The 24660-nt window shown below is 39.1% G+C and overlaps 2 long non-coding RNA genes and 1 other non-coding gene across 3 annotated transcripts in view; 1 reads left to right on the top strand and 2 right to left on the bottom strand.

Moving 5' to 3' along the window:
- Positions 1-21574, top strand: part of LOC131278072 (uncharacterized) — a 37343-nt gene extending 15769 nt beyond the window's left edge. Inside the window, exon 2 of the long non-coding RNA XR_009185253.2 lies at positions 16181-21574. This is a non-coding gene — a long non-coding RNA (uncharacterized lncRNA). The remainder of the gene's footprint in view (positions 1-16180) is intronic.
- Positions 8097-8203, bottom strand: LOC111762387 (U6 spliceosomal RNA). The gene has a single exon (XR_002795510.1). It is a non-coding gene; the product is annotated as a U6 spliceosomal RNA (small nuclear RNA).
- Positions 21575-22760: 1186 nt separating the features above from the next.
- LOC131276141 (uncharacterized) lies at positions 22761-24213 on the bottom strand. Its single transcript, XR_009183617.2, has 2 exons — positions 24120-24213; positions 22761-23241 (listed from the first exon to the last, which is right to left on the bottom strand). It is a non-coding gene; the product is annotated as an uncharacterized lncRNA (long non-coding RNA).
- Between the last annotated feature and the right edge of the window lie 447 nt (positions 24214-24660).

Genomic DNA, 24660 nt, shown 5'->3' with positions numbered 1-24660 from the left:
ACCAGGCCCAAAGTTTAAATCACATCTTTGCCAAGAGCAAGAATTCCTGAGTATCAGTCAATGAACCTATCAGGCTTCCACAAATCTGCATCATCAGGAGGAGGTGCCCTGGGGAGGCGCAGCCGTGCCTGTGCTGTGCCTGTTGGTGGTGGTTTAGATTTGAACCCTGTAATTATCCAGCACAAAGCTGTGCAGGAGGGATTGAGGCAAGGTTTTTGAACAAATGAATTAGCTGAATGACGTTCCAGAAGTCATGTGCCTTCTCCACACCTATTTCTGCATTGGTAAATGATTTTTTCAGGTTCCTTATGGAAATAAGTGTGAAAGAGGAAACAGAAGGTCTGATTTCAAATTCTGGGTGTTTCATTCACCAGCTCTCTGTTCATTAACAAGTTAATCTCCAGATCCCAGTTTCTTCTTCTCTAAAAGGAAGTCGACACGACTCTCCTTCCTGTTATCAGGAGAAGTCAATCAACCACAGGACCCAAAGTACCCACTAGCATGTTTGGCATGTGGTAGAAACTTCATAAAGACCTTTTGAAAATATTAACTCCTTGCAACTTCAAAATTCTATACATCAATGTCGTTTAGCAACTTGAATTCAGAGAGAAACAAATAGTTTTAAATTATTACCCCTCTTCCCTTTTGTAAGAATCTCATAATTATTCCAAACTATTGGTTTTCTTACTTGTAGGTGAAGGCACAGAAATAAATCTTCTCATTTGGGAAATGGAATGGAGAAAGATATTTTAATTTCCCTTTTCTTTCTGAGAACTCACTTATCTTTCAAGCTGTTACATATTTCCACCTTTTGAATTGCTCCTTTATAGGAAACAAGAGGTATGTGGATTCTTGTAAAAGACAGTGCCACTGCTTCTAATCATTATTTTCATTTCTACAGGGCTTAATGCTTTAAAAAATATATATATATATATACATACATACATATATATATTCATGTTCTTCTCATAACAGCACCATGAGATAATATCATTTCTCTTTTTCTTAAATAAAGACATTGACGTATAGAGAGCCTATGGACTATTCTAATTTCATGAACAGAGATATAATAATTGATATGTCCCAATTATTCCATGAATTTATCATTAGATGAAAAAGGGAAAAAAATTGAGTATTAGTTTTCACAATATCATCATTCCCAGGCTTAAAATTAGGTGGGCTTTTCAAGCAACTGATTGATTATTGACTACGTTTTTCATACATATGTGGGTTCTCGTTCATGGTCTAGGTCAACATGATCTACAAAACATCGTGATGTATACTTATTTCAGTTGTTCTCTTCAAAAATAGCAAAGCTAAGGTAGATGGAGTAATGAGCTGGAAAAGAAATCACATTTAGCTCTACCTTTACTTTTATACGTACTACATAATATAGTTAACCTCTCTGAAACTCCGTTTTCTCATTTGCAAACTATGGGCTAATAATGCTGAATGAATCAAAGGAGGTATGCAGACTGTACCTAAAAGAGTTTGAGCGTAGAGCACTGCTTAATCAATTGTTAGTTCTCCTCCTACTCAGATTTTAACTTTTTAATGGGAAGCATAGCACACTTACAAGAAGGTGCACAAAAAATCAATGAAGGGTCCAGTGAATTATCAGGAATCAAGCCCCTGAAGTTCAGAGCCGACACTGGCACCCACCAGAAGCCTTCCCATGAGTGGCCACTCTCCTGAATTCTAACCAGAGTTTAGTTTTCTGTTTTCAAACTTCACAGAAAGAGAATCACGCAGGATGCTGTTGTGTCTTGTTTCTTCCGCTCAATAACGTTGTTTGAGATATTCACCCAGATGTGTGTGTCCCACGTTTCCTTCCTTTTGTTGCTGTATGAATATTCCTTTGTAGTTTCTAGTCTCTGGCTATGGGCTGTTCAACTGTTTATGGTTTGGGGCTTTATGATAACGAGGCTGTAAATGTTCCTCCATATTACTGCATTTTTTGTGATTTAAGGAGACATTTAATACCCCAATGCCAAAAGACATTATGCATAGAATCTTCTAGAAGCATTTTTTTTTTTTTAATTTCAGATATACAATACATCTGCAATTTATTTCCGTGAATAATGTGAGCAGGGTCAATTTGTTTGTATACATATCTAACTGACCCAGTACATTTATTGAAAACAATATTTGCCAAATTAATCATAGATTAAATATATATATATATGTGGTCTGTTTCCAGACTCCCTCTTCTGTAAGTCTCTTTCTAATCCTTACATGGACAATACCGTCTTAATTACTGCAGGTTTATTATAAGTCTTGTTACTTGCAGCACAAAACCTTCCAACAGTGCTGTGGGGAATCTTGACCCTTTATATTTTCACACACCTTCTTTCAAATCTCCCCTCACCCCCGCCAAATCGAACAGACAAACAAAAGCGTTGTTGGTACTTGATTAGGACAAAATTGCCTTCATAGAACAGTTTGGGGATAATTTACATGTTTTCAATATTGAGTCTTCCCATCCAATAGTTTGACATATGTCTCCATTATTTAGGTCTTATCGTTTTTTTTAAACACTATCTTATAGTCTCTGTATAGAGATCTTGCACATTCTTTATCAGATTTATTCCCAGATTTTTGGAATTTTTTGTTATTATTGTAAACTGTTAAACATTACACAAAATTCTATTTTATATTGATATGTTGGTGGCATATAGGATTTCAGTTGATTTTTGTCTATTGGCCCTTTCTATGCAATCACTTATTAACCCAAAAATTTATCTGTAGATTCCTTTGAATTTTCTACAAACATAATCATTAATCTGTAAAAGAAAAAAAACATTTTATTTCTTCTTACCCTTTTTATTTTTATTTATTTCCTTGATTTACTGAATTGGCAAAACCTCTAATTCATTATTGAATAGCAAGGACAGCAGGCATTTCTTCTTTTATTCTCAATCTCAAATGAAATAAAATTGAGCAATGTTCTTTGTCAGATTAAGGAAATTTTCTTCTATTCCTAGTTGACTGAGGGGTTTTTATATTTTTCTGCATGTACTGAAATAACCATATATATATTTTTCTTATTCTGTTCATGTGGAAAATTAGAATCACTGAATTTCAAGTCAATCATTTGATTTAAATCAATCTTTCATTCCTGGGACAAATAAACTTGGTTGTGAGGAATTACCCTTTTTGTCTAGTGCCAAATTTTGTCTGTTATTTTCTTGTTTAGAATTTTTGCAGCTAATTTCAAGAGACATGTAGGCCTGTAATTTTCCTTTCTGATAATTTTCCTTTTTATTTTCCTTGTCAGACTTTAGAATCAAAGTTATACTGACTTTCTATAAAAACTCTATTTTTTTTCTAGTCCATGTGAAAATTAAGCAACGTTAGTTTGTTTTAGTCTTTAAATTTGTGTCAGAATTAAATGGTGAAACCAGCTGGGTCTGGAGTTTCCTTGTGGGAAGATTTATAATTACAGCTTCAATTTCTCTGATAATTGTAGGATTCCACATTTTCTTTTGTTTGTTGTTAGTTGTATTTTCTATTTTTTTTTGTCCATTTCATCTAATTTTTAAAATATATTCGCATTAAAGCTATTTATAATTTCCTCCTATGATACTTGTAATGTCCTTTTGATACTCTCATGTTTTTATCATAATAATATTTGTGATGACTCCTTTTTATTTCTGCCTCTATATTTTTTCCTTGATCAGTCTCACCTGGAATTTATTAACTTTTTAAATTTTTCCCAATAATTAAATTTTAGATTGTTGCATCTTTTCTAGTATACACTTATTTTCTAATGCATTTATTTCTGTACTTTTCTTTATTATTTCCTTCCTTCTACTTTTTCTTGGTTTGAATTTGCTGTTCATTTTTGTCCTTGTAGTGGGCACATTAATTCCCAACCTTTTTTCTTTTCTATAAATATATAACTCTATCACAAAAGTTCATTTCAACATGTTTTCTAGATTTCATTGGGATTTCTTCTTTGATCCTTATATTTATTAAGAAGGATATTTCTTAATTTCCAAACATTTGTGGATTTCCTAGTTATTCATGTCATTTATTTTTGACTTAATTGTACTGTAATCAGGAAACATATTCAGTAGGATTCCAGTTCTAGGAGGTTAGCAGAGCCCTGCTTTATGGTCTAGTACACAGTCAATTGTAGAATTTCCCATGGCCACATGGAAAGCACTATATATTCTGTAGTTATTGGACACAGTTTTACATATATGTCAATTAAATCATATTTACTAATATTGTTGTTCAAATTTTTGTATATTTACTGTTTGATAAGTGTGGGTTTTTTTCCTTTTTCTTTTTCTTTTAAGTGTGATTGTCTCACCAGTTACAGAGTGGCATGTTAAAAGTCTCCAACTTTGGTGGATTTGATAATTTTCCATTTATTCTGTTAATTTTTGGTTTAGATGTTTTGAAGCTCTACTATGAGCTGATTCAAGTTTAGAACTGACATGCCTGCTGATAAATTTAATCTTTCATTCTTATTCAGTGTCACTTTATTATTATATAATAATATTTTGTTTTGCCATAAAACCTTGGCCAGATGTTAAATAGCTGTACTCACTTTCGTTTAGTGTTTCCAGGCCACATATTTTTCAATCTTTTTAATTAATATTTTAAGGGCAGACATCAAGTGCAATTTCTTTTACTTTCAATCTGCCTCTTTCTTTACATTTCAGATAAATACCTTGCAACTGTCATGTAGTTGTTTTTCTTCTTCCCTTGCCTGAAAATCTTTGATGTTTTGTTGAGGCCCCAAATCCTGGGTTTGCTTCCCAAAGAGATGTTCTTCTTTTTCATTCTTTTTCACTGCCTTTTAAAACTGCCCAGTGTATTTAAGCATATTTAACATACTCTATTTAGTCCTGTTTTTCTGGTTGCTTTCAGTGGATAGATTAGCCTGTTACATAGCCTGACATTGGAGGAGAGCACTCCCTCCTCATTTCATGGCTACCAATAGCCTGTTTCCACTCTGAGTTTTAAAAGAAACTTTCACTTTCATAATTATGTAATAGGAACTGTATTGCCTCCAAGTGGACATAAATCAATGTATTGAGTCACGACATTTTCCAATCTAGCCAAGCATGTTTGTTGCTCCACTTCCTTGAGCCTAAATTTAGCCATAGGAATGACAGGCACCTGGAAATACTAGTCTTGCACTTCAGATGTCCTAAGGACCTCTGTGAATTTTGCCCCGGGAAATTTCTCATGCTGTGCAGGCACATTATTGACCTCCTCATTAGTGAGATGGTGAGAAACTCTGCCAGGCGCTGTGGCCCTAGTCAATCTCTACAACCGCAGACACGCTGCTGTTTGAACGCTTTACGAGCTGCTCTGGATGGCCATCAACAGTCAAGTGTCAGGATTTAGTGGAGTGCAGAGAAGGCTGAGGCTCTCAGTGACTTAGGAAGTTTCAGGTCTTTAAACTTACTTCCTTTGAGAATCTTATTTCCACATTTATAGACAATTCCATGGGACGGGTCCCATAGACCACTGAAGTCTATCCATGAAGTTGCTTAGACTGCGCTGACCCCAGATAAAATTTCTGATCAAGAGCATCCTCACACTCCTTATTAAATCTTTAATTTGTGCTTTCTCCCACAGGGCATCCCCCCTACGTTTCAGTGCTACCGGAGCCTGGGGTTTGACCTGCATGCCACACTTGGAAAGTTCTGATACTATTAATTTCTTCTTTATACTGAGCTGAGATCTTTCCCCAGACCCAGTAGATAAAGCCCAACACTTCTCCCTTGTAACAATCTTACCCACGTTGGAATCAGCTCTCACGTAGTACTAACATCTTCTTTCTTCTAGGTTCATCATTCCCAGGTTCTTCAGCCATTTCTTATACAAAAAAAGGCCGAAGGGCAAAAAGTTAAGTAATTTACAGAATCTAGGCAGGAAAAAGGAGTGAAGTAGGTCTGGTCTTTGGGTAAGACATAGAAATATGCCTTGTTTACACCTTGAATTATTTCACCTTGTTGCCTTTTTTTTGGACATGTGTGCAGATAAACATTTCTCCATCTGAAGAAAAGCACCAGTGTCAGTCTGAAGGTAACTGGTTACTGGCCATCTGCCTCTGTGCCAGGGAGAGGTAGGCGTGGTGGGGCCTGAGTCTAACTGACCATGCATCATCCACATCAGCAGTTCTTCTTTCTTCAGGCCAATGGCTGCCTCATGGGAAAAGATTAAATCTTCTGATTGTCTTCCAAGAAAAAAAACAGAATCTAGGTTAGTATTGGAATAGGTCTGAATTTTAAATGTAAGTTCAAATTTTGTTTTGGGTTTCCTGTAGTCACTAGTTTTGGGTCTCTAATTTAAATCTTGCCAGCTATGTTTGCTTCCTTTAGTGTGTTCCAGGAAGCCAAACCTTCCTGGCAGTGGGATACCATTTTATTGGATTAGCTGACTGATGTAGATAAAAAAATCATTCTAGATAAATACCACAAGGTATTGGGATTTATCCCAGGTTTGTAAAGGTGGTGCAACATAAATAAAAGAAATTAATGAAATTCACTAATGGAATGAAGGGACAAAATCACATGATCATCTCAATTGATGCAAGAAAGGCATTTGACAAAATTCAACATTGTTTCTTGATAAGAACACTTAAAAAATAGGAAGAGAGAAACTTCTTCAATGTGATTGTTCTGGTTTGAGTCTTGTGTGGACCTCAGAAAACCCTGTTCTTAAAGCAAAAGCATTTCTGTGCCTGTAAAACCTATTACAGATATAATCTTTTGATTAGATTCTATTAAGGGTTCTTTTGATTTGATCACTTTTGATTAGATCACTTCAGTTAAGGGTTTTTGTTTACATTGCAGTCCCCAGGGTATTTTAGTCCCCTTAGTGGAGTCCTTTATAAAGAGAGGACTGAAAAGACACAGACACAGAAAAAAGCAGTAGTTGAAGTTCACAAACCCAGAAGAAAGAGAAGTCCCAAACAGAGCAACCCAAAGCAGAATTAGCAGTGAGGCATGGAAGAAAGGGGAGAGGTGAGCTGAAACTGCTGTTATGCCCTGTCATGTGCCTGGTCACCCACAGCTGAGCTCAGGGAGAAAGTGAGCCTAGAGGAAAAGGCAGGGACCAGCAGAGCTACCACTGTGCCTTGCCACCTGGCAGGAGTCCAGGATAGTAGACAGAGACAACTTTCAGTGAGGCAGAATCTGTGACAATGCCTTGGAACTATAAGTTTTTTAGTGTAATAAATTCCCATTGTAAAAGCCAACCTATTTCTGGTATATTGCATTAGCAGCCTTTAGCAAATTAAAACAATGATAAAGAGCATATATGAAAAATCACTGCCAACATCACATTCTGTGGTGAATGACTGACAGCTTCCCATTAAAATCTGAAACAAGACAAAGATGCCCACTGTCACCACTGTTATATATTTTCCTTTAAGTTCTCGCCAAAGCAGTTAGGCAAGAACAAGAAATAAAGGACATCCAAATTGGAAAGGAAGAAGTAAAAATTTTACTATTTGTAGATGACAAGATCTTATACAGAAAGTCCTAAAACTTTCACAGCAAATCTATTGGAGCTAATAAATTCAGCAAAATGGTGAGGTACAAGATCAATGTGCAAAAATCAGTAGTGTTTCTATACACTAGTAATGACCAATCTGAGATAGAAATCAGGGAAAAAATCCATTTATAATAAGAACTAAAAGACTCAAATACCTAGGAATACATTTAAGCAAAGATATAAAGGACTTACATGGGAAACTACAAAACTTTGCTAAAAGAAATCAAGGAAGACCTAAATAAGTGGAAGGACATACTATGCTCATGGATTGGAAGACTAAATAGGGTTAAGATGCCAGTTCTACCCGAAGTTATTTACTCATGCAACACAATCCTAATCAAAATTCCAATAGCTTGCTTTGCAGAAATGGAAAAGCCATTCATGGAATTTTGTGGGAGGAGGCTAAAGTTGCCCCGAATATCCAAAGTCATCTTGTAAAAGGAGAACAAGGATGGAAGACTCATATGTCCTGATCAAAACAGCATGGTACTGGACAAGGATAGCTATATAGACCAATGGAATTGAATTGAGAGTTCAGAAATTGACCCTCACATCTATGGCCAATTAATTTTTTTAAAAATATGGAATGCATCATGAATTTGCATGTCATCCTTATGTAGGGGCCATGCTAATCTTCTCTATATCATTCCAATTTTAGTCTATGTGCTGCCAAAGTGAGCACTGGCCAACAGAATTTTGACAAAACTGTCAAATCTACTCAACTGGGAAAGAATAGACTCTTCAACAAATGGTGCTAGGAAAACTAGATATCCATATACAAAAGAATGGAAGGGGCTTGTATCTCACACCATATATAAAAATTAACTTAAAATGTATCAAAGACCTAAATATGAGAATCAAGATTATAAAACTCAGAAGAAAACATGGGGAAGCATTTTTCAGGATCTTGGGCTAGACAATGGTTTCTTAGATTTAATACCCAAATAAAAGCAACAAAAGGAAAAGTAATAGTAATGGGATCTCATCAAAATTGAAAACTTTTGTTCACCAAAGGGCTTTGTCATAAAAGTGAAAAGATGACTTTCTCAATGGGAGGAAATATTTGGAAACCATGTATCTGATAAGGAATTAATATCCGGAATATATAAAGAAATTCCACAGCTCAACAATAAAAAGACAAACAACCCAATTCAAAAATGGGCAAAAGATTGAATAGATTCAGCGGCGGACTTGGCCCAGTGGTTAGGGTGTCCGTCTACCACATGGGAGGTCCGCGGTTCAAACCCTGGGCCTCTTTGACCTGTGTGGGGCTGGCCCATGTGCAGTGCTGATGCACGCAAAGAGTGTCGTGCCATGCTGGGGTGTCCCCCGCATAGGGGAGCCCCACGTCCAAGGAGTACACCCTTTAAGGAGAGCCGCCCAGAGCGAAAGAAAGTGCAGCCTGCCCAGGAATGGTGCCGCACACATGGAGAGCTGACACAACAAGATGATGCAACAAAAAGAAACACAGATTCGTGTGCCACTGACAACAACAGAAGCGGGCAAAGAAGATGCAGCAAATAGGCACAGAGAACAGACAACTGGGGCGGGGGGGGGAGGGGGAGAGAAATAAATAAATAAATCTTAAAAAAAAAGATTAAATAGATTCCAAAGAGGATATATAGAGAGACAAAAAGCGCATGAAAAGATACTCAACAACCTAGTTATTAGGGAAATGCAAATCAAATCCACAATGAGATATCATTTCACATGCACTAAAATGGCTACTATTAAAAAAACAAACAGAAAATTACAAGTGTTGGAGAGGATGTGGAGAAATTCATTGTTGGTAGGAATGTAAAATGGTGTAGTTACTGTGGAAAACAGTTTGGCAGTTCCTCCAAAAGTTAAGTATAGAATTGCCACATGAACTGGTAATCCCACTTCTGGATATATACTCAAAAGAATTTAAAGCAGAGACTCAGATATTTGCACACCAGTGCTCACAGTGGTATCATTTGCAATTGCCTTAAGGGTGAAGACAAACCAAGTGTCCATCAATAGATGTATGGATAAGTAAAATGTGGCATACACACACTATAGTATTATTCAGCTGTGAGAAGAATGAAGCCCTGACACATGCAACAACATGGATGAACCTTGAAGACATCATGTTGAGTGAAATAAGCCAGACACAAAAGGAAAAATATTGTATAATCTCACTGATATGAAATAATTAGAATAAGCAACTCAGAGAGTCAGAATCTTGAGTATAGTTTACTAGCGGTTGGAGTAGGACTAAGGAATGGTGAATTAATGCTTGAGTTTACAGATTTTGTATTTGAATTGATTGTAAAGTTTTGGTACTGGATACCAGTATTGTAGCACACTGTGAATGCAATCAATGCCACTGAATTATATACTTAAATGTGGTTAAAAGGGTAAATTTTAGGTTATCTATATGTTAGAATAAAAACTTTTAAAAAATGTAGAACTGTACTGTACAAACAATGAACTATGCTGTAAATGATGACTATAGTTAATGGTAGAATTATAAAAATATTCTTTCATGAATTATAACAAATATTTCACACTAATGCGAGATGTTAATAACAAGGTGATATATGGGAACTCTGAATTGTATGTATTTTATGACTGATTTTTCTATAAACACACAGTTTCTCGAAATAAAAAAATATTAAAATAAAATTGCTTAGCTAAAAATAAAAGAATTTATTGGATCAGCGTTTGCAGGCTGAAAGTCCACAATCAAGATGTACGCTGGGATGTGCTTTGTCCTGGAACTGGTAGTGTTTGGTGATGGCACTCGTTCATCACATGCGATGTTTTGGTCTCCTTCTTTAGCTTTCTCTGACTTCTGGCTTCTCCAGATTTCTAGAGTTTACTACCACCTGTACCCAAATTTCCTTTCTTTATAAGGCCTCCAGTCTTGTGAATTAAATAATAATAATTAAAATATTATTAACTAATAATTACATCTTCAAAAGCTCTATTTACAAGTGGGCTCACCCCCACAGCCACACAGACTAAGATTTGATCATGTCTTTTCTGGGGGACACGACTCAATCCTCGACAGTCAGTTACAGCACTCTGGCATAAGGGCACGTACATGCCTATCTCAGGGAGCCCATTTGGAGGGAAGATGAGCCCTAATTAAGTCCACTTGTGTTCGTTCCTTTTCAGGGGACGACAAGGAGACATTCCTGCCCAAAACCCAGCACTTGCCACCTAACTCCATTCTCCTCCAAACTGTACCACCCCCACCCCCACCCAACATCCTTCATTCTTCCTTCCTTTGTTCAGGACAGTTGCTCTTGGTGGGGAGGAGAGCTGTACTCTTTCACTCAGGCTTCATTCTCTGGACTAAGGGCTGATTGTGCTCATCTGTGACGAGTCAGACCCTACCCCAAGTTGTCCCTAGACTAATGTTTCCTTAGACCTTATGGAATAAGCAGAAGAGAAACAGGATGATACATTTTCTTAAAAGTCATGTGGTGGCATATTATTTAACTTTTCAGTAGCAGAACTAGAGATACAATCACCAACTCAGGGAAGGTCAACTCTACTTGGATTAATTGGTATGTGTGCATAAATAAAAAGCTCAGAGAAACATCAACATGATGAAACTCTAGCCTACCCTCAACTTCTCTTCCTCCAAATGTGCATACAATATATGTGATCTCTCCTTGCAGATATATAATTACAGCAAAAACAGCAAACTACCGAAACAAAACCAGAACATAGTGGAAGGATGGAATTGCTTCTCCTATGCAGGCAGGCTGCTTAAGGCCAGGGTCTCATGAGCTTGCTAGTTAGGTCACAGTTTAATTTAATTATTAATAATGTGCTTTTGAGTCTTTTATATATATATATATATATATATGTTTATTGTAAACAAAAGAAATGTGCATGTGGAGGCTGGCTTTCTGGGATGTGAGTGTGAATGTGGGTTCCCACACACCTGGGAAGACCCTTCTAACAGTTTGCTGCTTCCTGCTTCCGTCCTCAGGCAGCGCTCACTCTTGCCAGGAAACAGGCATCTAGGTGTTCTCAGCAGGGTAGTAAGGGGCTGCTGCTTTCAGTGGTAGATGCCATGAATGCTCCTTAGCAGGAAACCAGGACACGAGACCCTGCCTCTCCACTGTTGCCTGTGCCAGATGATGGAGGCCCCTTCGTAGGAAGAAAGTTGAGGGTGCCTTCTCTTTCAGTTTATTGACCATTGACTGTCCAAGTTTTTCAGACACCTTGGAAGGGACATGTTCTTATCCACCTTATCAGGCTTGTGTGACAAACAAAAAAACTGTATGTGAAAGTCTTCTGTAAAAAATGAGGGGTTTTGCAAATGTTGGGAGTTGCTGTTCATGATTGGCTGCACAACACACTCAAGATGACATCTAATGGGTGCTCTAAATGTAAATGAGGACAATCCAAAGTATCCAGAGCCCTGGATCCCATGAAGACAATCCCTGGCGCACTAACTACATATAAACAAGGATGAGTCAAAACATCTAGAACTCTGGATCCTCTGAAGACGATGCTCTTACAGTTAGATAGCTGGACCGTGCTCCAGGTACTGTATACCACAGATTATTTTAAAGACAAACCTGGGATACAGAAACCTTTATTGTTTGAGTAGAAAATTCAGTGGTATAAGGAAAATCCAGTGTTTTAAGAGTTGTGCCTTGTAGTTTCAAGAAGACCAAAAATACTACATTTTAAATCAGCTATATGAATTTTCATAATATTCAATGAATCAGGAAAACCATGACCCCAGACATTTGCTTCCCTTTGTTGCCTCTAAGCTCCGTGGAACATTCATCTAAATGTTAAATGAGCTAAACAGAGACAGTCTTAAGATAGAAATGGAAATTGCTGAGCAGAAGCACCGTGTTTTCCATTTAGTAGAGGTTGCGGAGAGCTCGCTATGTACCTTGCCCTGGGTGAGGTCTTTGGAGCAGAATCTTTGGGCTTCACTGTCAGGCAGCGAAGACCAAGTGAAGGAGGCCCTCTTGGCTCCCCTCACTTAGAGCATGAGCTGCGGGGTGCTTGGGGAACCTGGAGGGAGAATGTGTCATGGAACAGGTCTTGGGTCAGAGTTGATGCTGAACCAGCCTAGGGTGGAGCCAGCCACTTGCCTGCCCACAAGGGTCTCCAACAGCTGGAAGTGAAGACTGAGAGGCTGAGTGGGCAGGGGCATGTGTCAATGTACCCACCTTGCCCTGGCAGGAGATGGAGATGCTCACTTTCTGCAGAGTGGCTAAACCCTGGTCTAAGAGAAGGGAAAGGACTGAGTCAATTCAAAGGCTTTGTGTCTACAAGGGGCCAGCAACCCCTTCCCGCATAACACACACCCACACCCACGCCTTATATCATCTGCAGGGACAGGAGGGGCAGGTCAAGGACAGTTCAGTGGCATGGGGCCACAGAGCTCTGGGGTGAGCCTGGCTGTTGCCCTGGTTTGCCAGGTCCTTAACAAACTCCTAACTTCCATGAACTTCATTGCGCTCCTCTGATGAGGGAGGAAAATGATTCCCAAAACTGGACAGTGGGTGGGAAGTATGTACGATGGTTGTCTCAGCCTCTTCTTGGCATAAGGGAGATTGCTATCTCTCACATCTGACCAGGTGGCATGGAGCAGGGCCATCTCTGTCTGCCATTTCCTAAATCCTCCCATCATTTGGATCTTTTTTCTTTGTTATTACTTTTTAAAAAGCAATGGCCCCTGTCATTCCTATCTGCACCTGGGTTTCCTCATGCGTAACCCACCTACATGCTTTAGTTAGTGGCTGGTGATCCTCACCATACTTGTCTAACACACTTGTGGTTAGTTGAGATTTCACCAACACCAAACATTTCATGTTTTCATCTGAGACATGCCCTAATTTTATTTAATAAAAAGTTGCTGATACAGAACAAAATAAACAAGAGCAGGGAGGCACAACCGGAAGGCGAAAAAAGCCCAAGATAGTTTTTACGACAACTACTACAAAAGCAGATAATTTGTCTATTACCTGGAGACATACCCATGCAGTTGTCTCTTGACCAAAGAAAACTTTAATCCAAAACCCAACTTGTTTCATTTCCTTCTTTCTCTAAAAAGGGTAATGTGGGTGAAGAAGGGGTCAGCTAATCAATGGCTACCTGTATTTCTATGGATGGAAATATGATGGTTCAAATAACCATCATGTTAATGACTCCTAGGCAACTGAAGAACTGAACAAATGACCACCAGAGAGTGTTTCCTTCCTTGCTTAACAAACATGCTTCGAATGTTGATTCTATTTCAGGTCCCGTGCTGTGCACAGGAGATAGAAAGATGCCTTAGACCATGGCGCTTCCATCCGAGGTGGGAAGTCAGACAAGTAAATGGATGACAGCAGCATACCTTTAGTAAAATGATGGATGGAAGCACAGGCTGATAAATAATAAATAGGAGGGTCTCTTCGCTTAGTGTGATCAAGAAAGGAACCTGGTGATTAAAGTGGTTGGTGGAAGGGAACGAGGGAGCAGTGTGCCCCTGACCTCCCGGGGAGGCTGTGGCTGGGAAGTTCCACTCCGCGGAGCCTGAGTGAGGGTGCATGTGACCACGAGGGATGGGGCAGAAGACCGAGACCAAGTGCTTCTGTAAGCACTGTAGTTGGCAATGGGGACACGCTGCAGCAGTTCCAGCAGGAGTACCATGGATGTATGAAGTATTTACAATTTAGAAAGCGCCTTCTGGGTACAGAATGGAAGGCGGACTTGGGGGATACAGCGCTGGAAATTCAGAGACAATCCAGGCCACGGCTCACGCGTTCCTGGGCTGGAATAATGTGCTGGGGCTGCGGGTCCTGGGAGATAGAGCGACATCACAGATGCTGAACCGAGAATACACAGCAGGTGTTTTTGTTTTTGTTTTTTCCTTCAAAAAGTTATAAACAGCGGGTTGATAATAAAGTATGACATTATAATACCCATTGTGGAGAACGCTGGCTTCGGAACACGGAGGAGGGGACTGTGTTACTCGACACGATGACAAAAAGAACACAGCCTTAGGTGATGAAATTACACTTATTAAACAGAGAGACTATTTTAGACACCACATTTCATTTGATGGGGAGCCAGAAACAGATGGTGCAATGCAATTTACTGGACTACAGTTCTCCAAAAGTGTATCTTAACTTAGAATTTGGAGTCCTGCAATTGGCTAAATGCTGACAGCTCATCCTTCCTATCACACTGCATATTAATTTGTGTCCACCTCAGTTGTTTGGGTTTTTAATTATAGAAGAAATACAAATGTTTTTTGGTAAAATTTTAAAAGAGATCATACACTAGAGTAGAAATTAAAACACATATGTCTAGATTTCCTACTCTTACCCGCCAGTCTTATTCTTCAGCTGTAACTACAATAATAATCTTATAGATTCTATTCATGTGTTAATACATGCAAAACCTTCATATGTATACCTGTTAAGTGGACATCCTTGTGTGTTTTTGCTTAGAGGTATGGAAATGAACTAATTTTCAGGAGAAGAATTATTGCATCTAAGAGCATTCATACATATTTTAATAGCTTTTGCAAAATTGTTTTCCAAAAATATTGTGCAAATTCCTCTCCTACCTGCAAGCTACCAGGGTATGAAAGTGTCTATTTCTTTAATCCTTTGCTAAAACAGAGTTTTCAAACTAATTTTTATAATTGAGGCGTGAAAAGATTTCACATTTTTATTTTATTTAAAATTTTATTGATTCTATTTCCATATAATAAATTTTACTCTTTTTAGGATGGTTCAGTGGGTTTTAAAACAAACACAGTAGCATAACTACCACTGCAATCAAGATGCAGATCAGTTCCACTATCTGCCCATAAAACCCTTCATGTTGCCCATTTGTAGTTTACATCTGCTCCAACCCTCAGCCACTGGCACACACTAATCTGTTTTCTGTAAATATAATTTTGCCAATTCCTGAATGCTGTATTGATGGAATCAAACAACATGAAGGCTTTTGAGTTTAGCTTCTTTTACGTAATGTGGTCCATTTAAGATAAATTCATGTTGTTGCATGTATCAGTAATTTGCTTTTTATTGCTGAGCAGTGCTTCATCATATAAATACCCCCCTGTGGGCGTACAAGTCATCAAGACAGGAGGGTCGTTTTCACTTTGGGGCAGTTGTCAGTAAGCCACAAAAGCTTTTGCAGGCTTGTTTTCCTGAAACTACAAAATAACACAAAACAAAACACATTTTTATTTATCTTGGTCAATACTGGGGAGAGGGATAGCTGTGTTGTACGGTGAGTATGTGTTTCCCTTTATAAGAAACTGCCAAACTGGTTACTGAAGTGTTTATACCATTTTGCATTCCTGTTAGCAATACATAACAGTACTGCTTCTCTACATCTATATCAGTATTTGATATTTTTAAAAATATTATTTTAGCCTTTTTATTAAGTGTGTAGTGGTATTTCATTGTGGTTTAATTTGCATTTAAATTTCCCTAATGAGTAATGATGTTCAGCGTATTTTCATATACTTAGATTCCATCCATGTATCTCCTAGGTGAAGTGTATATTTTAAAAATTTGCTCATTCATCATTGGATTATTTTTTATTGAGTTTTGACAGTTCCTTCTATATTCTGGATACAAGTCCTTTGTCATATATGCTGAACCAGCTTCACATTCCTGGTATAATCTTCTAATGTTTCGGTGCCTAGGACACTGCTCCAGCTGCAGCTCCATGTTTGGGACCTTAAGATGGGACAAAACGCCAAGGGAAGAAAACACTGGAAAAAAGAAGGGAGTACTCCCCACAATCTTCATAACACAAAGTCTACTTTTCATGATTCCTTTGGACAAAATGATGGCATTTCTATAAGATTTTTTAGCTTCTTTAGTAGATATAGGGATCCACAACTGGGACATGTTCTCAATTCAAAGCCTTATAAGAGGAAAATTATATGGGAGTCAAATCCATATATGGGTTATTTCTCAAGTTTTGACCACCTCCACAATCCACCTGCTTTTGTTTACTTTTCAGGATCTTCAGTTACTTTTTGCATTTTGTCCAGAGATTTTAATTATAATCAGAGGTGTAATGAGCTTACTCCATTTTTGTTTGAACTGGAATCTGTCACATTATAATTTGAGTTGGTTTTTAAATTATGGGTGAGCTCACATGTGATCCATGGTAAAATCTTTGTTCATATCTTTTCTTCCATTAATTTTAAATGGTTGTCATTTGTTTATAATTATTAGTTTTTATATTAATTCATAATCCATTTGGTAAAGTGCCATGTTTCTTTAATCTTTTTAGCTGATTTCTCTTTAATACTGTAAATATGTAATTATATCATTTGTAAATAATGATAACTTTGTCACATACTTTCCAATATCTTTATGTCACATGTTTCTCTTATGAGATTACATTGGCTAGAACATTCTGAAAAAGTGATATATAGTAGTGGTGAAACTGTATATCTGTACTGTATTTCTGTCTTAAAATTGGTAATTGCAGGTGAATTTAAAAAGGGACTAATTGTAAAGGTGTGGCCAGGGATTTGGTAAAACATCAAGTGGGGATGGAATGTGTTGGGATTAGAAAAGTGGGACCTCTGGTACCCCGAGGCACCCCAGGTCTGAACTGGCAAGAAGATAGCACAGCAACAGGAAGTGGGGAGAAAGAATTCTAGGCAGAGAATCACCTGAGTGGAGCTTCAGTAGGGAGGCAGGTGTGGAAGAAAATCAATACCCCATCTTTTTACCTTCCCATTCTGTACATCTGCACTGGAACCTGCACTCCTGCCATTGGCTAAATCCAACCAGAAGCCAACAAGGACATCCACGTCGGGAGCTCCCAAGGCACAGAAGGGTGCGCATGGAACTGGAGACACAGGTGGAAGAAATCCAGCACGGAAAGTTGTAAAACTATTGTTCTATTTTGCTAACTTTTAAAATTAGGACTGGATGTTGACTATTATTCAGTATCAAGGTCTTCCTTTCTTTTCAAATAAAAAAAATCACCCTAAAGTAAATAGAACAATAGAATTGACTGACATAATATATTAATTTGAACTTCTCTATTTCTCTCTTTCAAGAATTAATTTTCCTCCCTTCCTCTCCAGAGGTAACAACTACAATGATTTTTTTGTTTTTATACTTTAAATACTCACACACACACTAGATGCATATATACACAGGCACACGCAGAAAATTCTTGTTATTTGCAGATTCCGTATTTGTGAATTTGTCTACTCGCTAACATTTATTTGTAACCTTAAAGCCAATACTCAGAGTGCTTTCACTGTCATTTTCAGTCATGTGCAGTGATGATTGAAATTTACGCAGAGTGGCAAAAATTTTGAATCTCCCAAGGTTCACTTTCCCAGCAGGGGTCAAACAAGTGATACTCCGTCTTCCTGTTTCAACTCTCGTCCTGTAAACAAGTGCCCTTTCTGTGGGATAGTTACTGACACACTTTTCACATTTTTGTACTTTTTGTTTCTGACTTTACTGTTTAAAATGGCCCCCACGTGTAGTGCTGAGGTTTTGTCCAGTTTTCCGAGTACAAGAAGGCTGTGATGTGCCTTTTAGAGAAATTACGTGTGCTGCATAAGCTTAATTCTGGCACACGTTACCACGCTGTTGGCCATGAGTTCAATGTTAGTGAATCACCAATATTTACTGAACTCGGCATCTCCAAACAGAAATACAATGTTTGAAATGACTTTTATAGAATATAATTACCATAAATGAGAATCAACTATGCACACGTCCACATATACACATAAATAATATACAGAAGTATTTAGTGAGTTTATATTTTACAAAAAATGGTTTCGTACTATAAATTGTGTTCTAATATTTGCCTTATAAAACTCAACTTTATGTTTTCGAGATTTATCTCGGTTGATATATTTATATCTGGTCAAGTCATTTTAATTGTATAATATGCCATGATTTACTTATCTTTTTTCTGCTGGTTGGCAGTGAGGTGTCCTCCATCCTCTCACGATTACACACAATGCCTCAATGAACATTTTTATACCTTTATAATTGTGTACCAATTGTGCGTTACTCAGGACATGAAACTGACGTTTTGGGCTATGTGAGCTGATGAGATGGTGCTAAATTACTCTTCAAAGTGTACAAACACTGTACAGTACCAGTGGCAAGACGTGAGCGTATCATGACTGATTTTTAAAATTTAAATTCACTGCAACTTTGTAGCAAAGAGGATCATCCCTGTAAGGGTGTGATTCTTGTAAATGGCACAGCCAACCTACATAAAGTCTGCCAAATAATGCAGCAATGGGTTTTTTTGAACATGAATCAATATGGTACGAATATGGTTTTAAAAACTTCAGCTGGGAAACACCTGCATTTTGGAATGGTTTCAACAGGAGCTCAGCGTGAAGACGAGCGGGCCGGGGCCTCAGGGGTCCACATGGCCACGTCCACCGCGATCCTCGCCGCAGTGGCGCTTCAGCAAAGTCACTTTACCCAGGGGCTCGGAGCCCCCACTTTGTTACGTATAATGTGTGGTTTAGAAAAATACTTTCCCTGATAACCTCACAGGTTGATTGTGAAGCTAATTGTTTAATGATGGAAAATTTCAAAATACAGGAAAGTTGAAAAATTATACAATAGACATCCACATATTTTCCAAGGTAGGGGTGGGCAAAGCTTTCCACAAAGGGCTGAACATGAAATATTTCAGGCTTTGCAGGCCGTACAGCCTCTCTGCCCCAACTATTGACCTCTGCCATGACACCGCAAAATAAACTATAGGTAATATGCAAATAATTAGCACGGCTTTGTTCCAAAACAACTTTATTTATGAACATCGAAATTTGAATCTCACATAATTTTAATATTCCAAATATATTAGTAATCCCTTGTTTTCTTTCATTCATTGAAAAATATAAAATCTATTATTAGCTTTTGACTGAAAATAGACAGGCAGATTTGGCATATGGGCCACAGTTTGCTGTAACCTTGTTCCTAGTAGATTTAACAATTGCTAATATTGTCATATTTTATATGTATGCCATTTGGATATAATACATACCTCATTAACCCTTAATATTTCAGTATACATCTCCTAAGAATAAGATCATTCTCCTACCTAACTACAAAGTACTATCACACCTTAGAAAATTAGTGATAATTCTTTAATGTCATATAATATCTAGACCATATTGAATTTCACTCTATTGTTCTCAAAATGTCATTTAAAGTGCTTTCCCCCTCAATCATAATCCATTCAAAGTTTACTCATGACCTCTGATTTTTATGAGTCTCTAAACTCTTTTAATCTGGAACAATCTGTACCTTTCCTTTTTTTTTTTCATGACTTTGACATTTTTAAAAGTCTGAGCTAGTTGTCTTGAACAGTAGCCAACATTCTGGATTTATAGGCTTTGTTCCTGGTTGGACATTTAATGTGCCCTTCCAGTCCTACTATTTTCTGAAAACTGAAAATTCTGTCTAGATGATTTTTTTTAGATACAGGTTAGACAATTTTTAGCTAGAATATTTCAAAAGAAATGCGGTGGACTTCACATTGCATCTCAGCAGACACATCCCATCTGGTTGTCCCAGGTGGTAAGTGGCAGGTCCTCCGTCTTAAAGACACGTTGTCCTTTTGCAATCAACAAGCTATCTCTGCAAGGATTCTTTGGCACCTTGTTTTCCAACAACCTTTACTCTAAGGATTTTAACATTTGTTGATTCTCATTTGAATCAATAGCTACATTGAAGACTGGTTAACTTTTTAAATTGCTCTATAGATTGGGAGATATATTTAGTGCAAAGGAATTTGTAGGAATTGCCTTGCCACTCCTTGGTAGAAACTCTTGCTAAGAGAGGTCCACTGGGCACAGTTGCCCTGGTCTTGGCTGTCGTGGGGATCTGTGCAGTGACTCAAGGCAGTAGAAGGCAGGGGGGTGGAAATGAGAAGCTGCCCGCATGGCTCATTTTAGAAAAGATCCCAGGCTTTCATGCGCACTCTCCAACTTCCTTTGCCGTCACCATGACAACATAAGAGAGCCTGGCTAGAAGCTTCCCATTTCCTTAGGTCTCCCTACGCTCGCTCCAATGTGAGGCGCATCCTTGATGCTAAATATATCCGGATTAACTATAAAAGTCACGGGAGTTGGAGGAGGGGGCAGCAAGCCAAGATGTGAGCTGTGGGCTCTGTTTCACCAGCAATGGCCTCGTTATTTTGTTTTCTTTATTTAAAATAAGATTATTATTTGCTCCAATAACTAATGCCTTGGTAGTTATTTTTAAAATGCTTGCTTTTTACAGCTTCATTCGATACTATACTCAATTTTGATGGAGTGCATGTAAAAAAAGAAAGAAAAGATTTACCTTCTTGGACCAATCAAATATTTAAGCATAGAAAAAATCTGGGAACGTCCGTTTCCAGGACAGGATGACGAGTAGACATACTTGCGTCCTACTAAGTGCATCTAAAAATCCCATCCCTGGACTTTATGTAACAGCAAACCAAAGAAGGCCCTGGCAGATGACCAGAAGCAGGCAGACCTGCTAGGGGACTCAGAACCAAGGAATGATGCAGTGGTGAGTTCCCTAGAATTTCTTTTTACCTCATACACCCCCAGCTGTGTGCTGGAGAAGCTGGCAACCCAGAAACGACAAAGGACACAGGCAAAGCAAAGCAAAACAAAACAAGCACAAAAACAAAAAAACCCGGAAGAAAGCCTGCCTTCTTTAGTCAGAGGACCAAATAAATCCAGTCGATTCCACAGAAAAATCCCGCAGCACCTCCCAACCCTGTAGTGGACCAGTCCTGAGGGGGCACCTGTAGGTCCCCAGGCTTTGACTGGAAGCCCCCTAGATGACAGTGAAGGCAGCAGGGTAGTAATGAGCACCTTGCCCCACGATTAGGGCAGTGCTGGCAGACAGCGAGGGGGGAGTGTGAGCCCCACCCCTACCAGACCATCAGGAGGTGCGCTGCCCCAGCTGGACGTTGTACTGAGCTCGGTAACATGGGCTCATGGGGGCAGGTGCAGAAGGACACACAGACCCACTCTCTGCTGTTTTGCAATTTCCTATGACTATATTTCAAAATAAAACATTTTAAAGGGAAGCTGGTCTGACTGATGATATGTTTCCTTTCCATCCATTCCTCTCTAGTCACTTTGGTGCACCTATGTTCGGTATCTTGTTACAAAACAATTGGAGTAACAGCCGCTTGTCTATTTAATGCAGATACAATGTCCCAAGATTGTAGGTTTAGAAGGAGGGACGCTCAGACCTGGGCGAATTCATTTTTAAAGGGCATTGTGACTGGATTTTGTCTAGGTAACATGCTGCACAAATGAATTTCAAGAGCACGTCGGGTGAGCGAGGCCAGTAATTTATTCAGGTAGGGAGGGAAGAGAAATGGGAGAAAATAACAGATCAGGGGTCCCAGGCAGAGAGGAAGGGGTTGAAAAGTGATAGAGCGGGCTGGTTCACAGACTGCAATTCCTCATTATAGATGATAAATGCCCGGGTTTTACTTGCGAGGTGGCCATGGCAGGGGAAAAATGGCGGGAGCAGGGCACAGAGGGCAGGAACAGGGGTCCAAAGGCAAGAAAAGAATTCCGGTCTTGCGCCTGCTTTTTGAACTGTTAATTATCCCACCCCTTTGCTAATGGCAGGGGAGGAGTTCCAGCTGTTTGCTGTTTTGATTGATCATCCCACCCATCAACCCCCCCATGAAGGCCCAATGATAAAATCCTTGGGGCAATATCCAGGCTTCTCCTGGCTTCCAGAGGAAGTTTTCTTCTGAGCGGCAGAATCTTGGGGGCGGGGGGGAGGGGAGTCTTCCAGCAGCCACCTTGGGGTTACTGATGTCCACGTGGACTTCTTGCCAGGTTCCAGGTCCCTCTATTGATTGCCCATCTTACTAGCCGCTTCAGCATATCCAGGGGGAGCTTTTGGTGGTCTCTGGAGAAGTGGGTCATGTTTGGGGGCCAAAGCCACCAAGAAAGAAAGGTATCAGGGACAAAAACAGGAAGGAAGCTGGAGAAACACTTTTATAACAAAAATTCCACTCAAGTCCATAAAAAGTGTAATTCCCTTTTCCAAAATTATTCATCTCAAAGCAATTCAATAAGAAGTTTATTATGTAAGAATAACATCAGTGCTGGTGGAGAGCATGGCCGGAAGCACCATCACAGTCCCGCCTGACAGCCCGATCTAGATGTGGAGCGTGGCTTTGAGCTGTCAGCTCACCGCCCGGGGCTGTTAGGATTGCTGGATAAAATATAGGACACAGTTAAATTTGAATCTCAGATCAACAGCAAGTAATAATTTATTTTAAATGTGTGTCCCATGCCATATTTTTCTGTGCTTGCTAAATCTGGCAACCCCAGTTTCAGTGTACCCTTCTCCCAACTTCATTCTTCCTTTGTTTCTAGAACAAGTTCCCACAACTCCTCAGAGAACCTCCTGACTCAAGTTCAGAGAGCTGAGGGTACTTGGGTATTGACCTCCCAGGACAGATGTAGGGAATTTGACAGCCCAGCCTCCTTCCTCCTTTGGAAACAAAGTCCGAGTTAACTCACAGTCCTGAGCCCCCCCTGGGGTCAGGCTGGGGCTAAAACTTCGCCTGAAGTTGCAAGCTTGCTTGTTTTCTTCCTCTTTCCTGTTGTGCTTCCCCCACTTCCTTACAAGGCTCTTCTGGGAACACTTCCCCGATAGACCATTTGCACACATATCAACTTTCAAAGGTTCCTTCTGAGGAATCCAGGCTAAGGAAGTCCTGAAATAAAAGGTGAGAAAACACATTTGAGGAATTGGCCCCCAAGGTAAAAAAAAACAACAACAACATGCCTAAAGATACACAAAGTCTGGAGATCCCTTAAATTTTTGTTTGATGTTGTCAGATAAAGCTTAGAGTAAAACAAGAAAACACAACAGTATTGCTTATACAAGAAAAAATGTTTTGAATGCCAAAGTGATTATAGTATTATATTCAGGATAAAAGTCAAGAGCGTGTCTCAAACACGGCGTCTTTTGAATTTGAGCTGGTCCTTTATGCTTCCGCGGTCTCACCCACAGATAGCATGGGAGAGTCTGGCTGTGGGAATCTGGTCCCTTCTCTAAGGGGTCCCTAAATTTAGCACCTCTGAAAACATGAAGTATGCATTCAGACCTTCACAGATAGGAGCTCAGTGAAATGCTAAACATTCTCATCTAGTAATTATTTTTGTAAAATTATCTCCTGTGGGATATTTTTAAATGCCTTTGGTTATTTGCTTTTTTCTCTCTCCTCACCAAATGAGTTCCAGCGAAGTTTTGAGAATCTGTCTCTCACATCCTCCCCCATCCCCTCCCACTGTCAGGGGGGAAAAAAAAAAGTTTCCCTTCATCATAAATGACTGGGATGAGGCAGAGAATCAAAGCAAACAAAGCTGAACTAGACACTCATTAAAAAATAGCCTCTCCTTCCTCCAGGAGGAATTAACTGTGAACCAATAAACATTTTCACAAAACGGGCAGGCTGAGGGGACCGGAGAATGGAATGCAGTGGTTGGATCTGTGAGTCTGAGCAGCGTGTGTGTGGTTTGAGCACCAGGAGCTTTACTAGCTGACATGGCAACCATTTCGACTCCAGTTTTCTGTTCCTGGGTATCTTACGGTCATAGCACAGGCGAATGGACAGTGAAGAAATTTCTTTTTCTCTCCTCACAAGTACAAGGAGCTTTTTCTGACTCTGACACCTGGAATCAGCTGGACCTGCACAGAAAGGAAAAAAATTAGGACTAGAGAAAAAGGAATGTTCCTAGAAATACGAGTAAATCACGAATAGCTTCCATTCATTGGCTGCTGGCAACACACTGGTCTTTTTATTTCATCTATTATTATATATGAATTATGAAAGGGAAATCAAGGCCTCAGGAAATAAAGAACTTGCCCAAGGTAAATTGGGTAATGAGAGGTGGAGCTGAGACTCTAACCCTATCTGTCTATTCTCAAAGCTGACCACCTGAAGAAGAGTCTCAGACAGGCCTCTGGAGTATAACCATGCAGCAGTTTGATATGGTTATGAATTCCAAAAATAGATATTGGATTATGCTTGTAATCTGATCCGTGCCTGGGCCTGATTGAGTTATGATTTAGGGCTTTAATTGGGTCATGTCATTAGGGCGTTGAATCCCCGCCCCTTGGTGGGTGGAGA

This window comes from Dasypus novemcinctus, chromosome 3 (assembly GCF_030445035.2).
Source record: "Dasypus novemcinctus isolate mDasNov1 chromosome 3, mDasNov1.1.hap2, whole genome shotgun sequence".
NCBI classification, from domain to species: Eukaryota; Metazoa; Chordata; class Mammalia; order Cingulata; family Dasypodidae; genus Dasypus; species Dasypus novemcinctus.
This window is presented reverse-complemented; position numbering and strand designations above follow the sequence as displayed.